A 5,545-nucleotide genomic window follows, 5' to 3' on the forward strand; every position below is an offset into this window, starting at 1 on the left:
CAGGAATAAAGACACAGACCTACTAGAGAATGGACTTGAGGATATGGGGAGGGGGAAGGGTAAGCTGTGACAAAGTGAAAGAGCGGCATGGACATATATACACTACCAAACGTAAGGTAGATAGCTAGTGGGAAGCAGCCGCATAGCACAGGGAGATCAGCTCGGTGCTTTGTGACCGCCTGGAGGGGTGGGATAGGGAGGGTGGGAGGGAGACGCAAAAGGGAGGGGATATGGGAACATATGTATATGTATAACTGATTAAATTTGTTATAAAGCAAAAAATAAAAAAAATTTTTTAAAAATAATAATAATAATACTCCCCCACTTAATTACTAAAAAGAAAACCAGCTATAGGTGATCTCTACTTAAAAACTGGTGTTAAATGAGATAGGATTCTGGGGTAGTTTCATTCTATACTCTTGGCTTCTAGTGCTTGACCAAGTAATTTTAAATACTAAATTCACCACTAGAAGGAGCCCTTATATCCCCTCAAGTATTGACTCTTTAAAGCAAAAAATAAAATCATACAAACCAAGAAAAGCCTAAAATTTTACTGGAGAGAGGTTTTATTTCTGTGCATCAGCATTAAAACAATTTGTTTAAGCTTCTTAACATGGGACAGCGGCATCTGAAGTTATATTGTTTTGGCATAAACACTAGCAAATAAATACAATATATCATGGTTGGTCATTTAACATCTTTCTTCATTTCTAAAATGCGACAGACACTTCCCTGGTGGTCCAGTGGTAAAGAATCTGCCTTCCAATGCAGGGGATGCAGGTTCCATCCCTGCTCAGGGAACTAAGATCCCACATGCTATGGGGCAACTAAGCCCACGCACCACAACTATTGAGCTCACACACTTCAACGAGACGCCTCAGCTAGAAAGAAGCCCATATGCCGCACCTAGAGAGAAAACCCGAGCAGACAGTGCGCCTTAACGAAAAGATCCTGCACGCCTCAACAAAGATCCCGTGTGCCACAACTAAGACCCGACGCAGCCAGAAGAAAAGCATAAGGAAAATAAATAAATACTTTCTTAAAAATAAAATGGGACAAAAGGGTAGGGGAGGAGAAAGATTAACAAAATAATAACATAATTTAAATAAAATAATCTAATTTAAACATCATCACCTCTAAAGTTCTAAAGAATAGAAAAAAAATTTTAATGATCCAGTTATGCGTATAGCTGTCTCTTTCCACATTATTCAGAGCACTTGCATTAAAGATTGGTAAATCCAGCATCTGGTACATGATGAGTTCTCAGTAAGTAGGGCTAAATAAATGAGTGAATGAAGTTAATGTAACTCTGTCTCCACTGGACCTCTCTTAAGCCATCCCGCATTGGAATTTATTCAATTTTATGCAAAATAAGATTGTGCTGTTTTTCACAATAAATATACAAATATCATATAGTGGTTTAAGAAAAGGCAGTTGTAGTTTAAGAAAAGTCAGGTTACACTGCTTGTAACCTGGAACAATAATCCCGAGAGATTTTGGAATGCTACAACCAATGATGGGCACACCCTCTCCTTATTCCAAACATGAAATGACATTCATTGACTACTTAGTACTTTATTTATGTTTACATTTGTTTAATAACTTTGCAAAAAAGCATCATGGAGGGGGGTGGATCCTGGTACAGTGGAAAGAGCACTGGAGAGAGAGGGAAGACAAAGGATTTAATTCCAGCTCCCCTACTATCTCATCATGTGACCTTGGCCATGGCACTTGGCCTCCCCAGGCCCCCAGCTCCTCTTCTATGAAAGGTGTCCTAGGAGAAAGTATAGCCTATAAGAAAGAAAGTTTCTCCAAGCAGTGCAAAGACTGGAGAACAATTGTACTGATGCATGTTTTGAAATGTCTGTTGACAGGAGAATAAGATCAAAGAGACTAAATCTCAGGAGAAGGGTTCCTAGAACACATTCAGCCCATACGTTGGGTGGAGACTGAAAGAGTGCACTTCAATATATATTTATTCAACAATTACTATACTATATATGAGGCATCTGCTAAAAGATTTGAGTTACATGATGAATAAGATAGTCCTTGCTATAGCACATCAATATCTTCACATAGATACCAAGATAAGGACTTTGATGGTTAATCTGTGTCAACTTGACTAGGCCACAGGATGCCCAGACATTCGGCTGAAACATTACTCCGGGTGTGTTTGTAAGGGTGTTTCTGGATGGGCTCAACATTTGAATTGGTAGGCTGAGTAAAAGGGATTGCCCTCCCTAATGTGGGTGGGCCTCATCCGACCAATTTAAGACCTGACAAGAACAAAAAGGCTGAAAAAGAGGGATTTCCTCCTGCCTGACTGTGTGAGCTGAGATTTTGGTTTTTTCCAGTCTTCAGACCCAGCCAGAAACATCAGCTCTTCTTGGGTCTTGAGCCTTCTAGCTTTCATACTGGAATTCATGCCATTAGCTCTCCTGGGTTTCCAGCTTGCTGACTACAAATCTTGGGAATTGGCCTCCATAATTATAGGAGCCAATTCTTTATAAGAAAACCATATATATGGTTCTCTCTGGAGAACTCTGACTAATAGAAGAACCAAACTCCTTAGCATGGCCGAGATGCCCTACAAGACCTGGCCCTACCTACCCTCCCACTGCAACACATATCATCATGCCCATTTCCTCTACTCCAGCCTCACCGGTTTTCTTCCATTTCCTCACACACACCATGCTCCCTCTGTCATGGGGTTTTCACTTACTCATTCACTGACAAACTCAGCTAATTACTGAGTTCCTACTATGAGTCAAGGACTGTGGTGGTATGGAAAATCTAACATGAACATGACAGCAAAGTGCTTGGTTTCATGGAGAATATATTCTAGTCATGGGAGGTAAACAGCATATAAACAAAGAGTAGCATGTGCTTCAAAGGAAACAAAAAAGGGTGATATGGTAATAGCTAGGTGATCAGAGAAAGCCTCCCTCTGTAGGTCTCTTTTAAGTAGAATTCTATATGATGAAAAGGGGCCAGGCATGTGGAGATATGAGAATGGAGTGTTCTAGGCAGAGAAAACAAACACAAAACTGACTCTGAAATGAGCTAGATATATACCTAGAGACAGAAAGAAAGATATTGTAGCTAGAGCACACTGGGGCAGTGAGAGAAGGTAGATGGGGAGGCAAGAGTGAGATACAGCCTTAAGAGCCAGAATAAGAATTTAAAATTTTATTTTAAGTACACTGGGAGTGTGTCTTAGTCCATTGAGCTGCTATAGCAAAAATGCCACAAACTGGGTAGCACAGAAAAAAAAAAAACCCAGAAATTTACTTCTCACAATTCATGATCCAAGATCACGGCACTGGCCAATTCAGTGCCTGCTGAGACCGTCTGCTCAGTACACGATGTCAGCAGGAGCTAGGGAGCTCTCCGGAGTCTCTTGTATAAGAGCACTTAATCCCATTCATGAGGTCTCTGCCCTCATGCCCTAAGCACCTCCCAAAGGCCCCACATCCTAATACCATCACCTTAGTGGGTAGGATTTCAATATATGAATTTTGGGGAGACACAAACATTCAGACCCATCCAGTAGAGGCTCTGAAAGGTTGGCATGATCTGACCCACATCTTTTATTCTGCATTTCAATGTGTAACTATGGACATGAAGAGACCAGTAAAAAGGGTTTGCAGTAAAGGTGTATGATGCCAGTAGTCTGGATTATGGTGATGTAGAAATGAAGAAGGAATGGTTCAGGATACGTTTTGGAGGTAGAACAGGTGAGAACTGCCAGCATGCCTGGGGAAAAGAAAGGATGACTGCTAGGTTTCTGACTAGAACAATCAGCTGGAGGTTGGTACCATTTTCTGAAAGATGGAAGTTGAGGTATAGATGGGAACGGGGTGGAGGGGGGAGGGCAATTTGCCTGTATTATCCCTCTCTTTGGACTGTTTTTCCTTCCCTCTTCACCTAGTTACCCCCTTCCCAATTTTTGGATCTCAGCTCAAACGTCACTTTAGTCATTTCTCCAAATAGTTCAAAACAAACGTCTATATTCAGTATATGCTCTCTTGGTGTCATCTATTTTTCCTTAGTACTTGTGTCGCATTGCAAACGTGGCTACTAACATGTTGCCTTTTTTGCCCCTGCTGACAGCCTTCCCACCAGAAGACTTGGTAGGGAGACCATCCTAGATCATCCAGCCACCAGCAGACCCGCCAGCTGACCAGGAATGTATGAAAGAGCCCAGCTGAGCAGACCCAAAGTAGAAAAACCACCCAGCTCACTCACGGAATCCTGAGTTTGCTAAAGCATTGCTGTAAGCCACTAGGTTTTGTGGTAGTTTGCTACACAGCAAAAACTGATACAATAGCACACAACTCAGTTACAATCTTACATGTATCAATATTTGTTTGATTAGTGCCTATCCCTCCAAGTGGGCTCTGTAAGAGCAAAGACTATTCTGGTTTTAAGTTACCACTCCATGCTCAGAGCTGGACATAACATCTGGAACACACCAGGCAGTCAATGGATAACTTCCTGAATGAATGCAAGGGGAGAAGAGAGGCATACACTGTAACATGAGAGAATAAAAGTTCTGTAAGAGAGGTAACATAGGACTGGGGACATCCGTTTGTCCAAAACAAACTTTTATCAGCACCAAGTGCTGAGGAATACAAGGCCAAGATTACATTGCCTCTGCCTCCAAGAGCTCAAAAGTCTAGACTATGGGACAGGACACAGTACAAAATCAACAGAATACACGACTTTGGAAGGGGGCCCTAACGCTGTCTGGAAGAGGGAAGGGTGCAAGTTGTCACGGGAGGGTTCTTGAAAGAAATAAAGCCTAGATTTAGTCCTGATGGTGTTTACTTGGAAGAGCAGCAGAAGCGAAGGCCAAGGATAGGGGGTTTTGTTTGTTATTTATCTCGGGTTATATCGCAAAGGTTTAAGTGTCTCCTCATCAAACTCTAAGGCCCTTCAAGGCCGGGAAGGTTACTGGCGGGGAGGGGATTCTTATCTTTGTATTATTCCCAGTGTCGAACATTATTTTTTCCACAAAATGGGAACTCGGTAAATATTTGCTGAATAAGTGAAAAGCTGAATAAATGAATAAGGCGGAAAGCACTGCTCCTTCCAAGAGCCCACAAGTTCGGCTTCAACACAGAGAAGTGGACGATGAGCACAGTTTCTAAGACTCAGCGTCGCATAAGCAGAGACTGGCCTCACTGGCCTCCAGTTTTCCCTCCCTCCTCATTACCGTTTGACCCGCTTTTCTCCTGCTTTGCTCACAGTCCAGCATGTAGGGACGGAGGCGGGAATTTGGTGGCGGGGCGCCGCAAGACGCGGAGAGGCCCGGCAGCCCCCAGCCTTCCGCCGCGTTCCAGACGCTCGCGCGGGCAGGAGCGCGCAGGTGGACGCGCCGGCCGGTGGGCGCGGGTGGGCGCCAGGGCACCTCTCTCGCTTCCGCACCCTCGCCCTGCCGGAGCCCTTGCCGCGCTCCGGGACGCCGGCGTCGACCGCGCGGGCGCGCGCCGCGTTGCCGTGGAAACGCCGGGGCCGCCGCGGCGGCGCGCTGGGCGGGCTC

This window comes from Mesoplodon densirostris, chromosome 13 (assembly GCF_025265405.1).
Source record: "Mesoplodon densirostris isolate mMesDen1 chromosome 13, mMesDen1 primary haplotype, whole genome shotgun sequence".
Classification (NCBI taxonomy): Eukaryota; Metazoa; Chordata; class Mammalia; order Artiodactyla; family Ziphiidae; genus Mesoplodon; species Mesoplodon densirostris.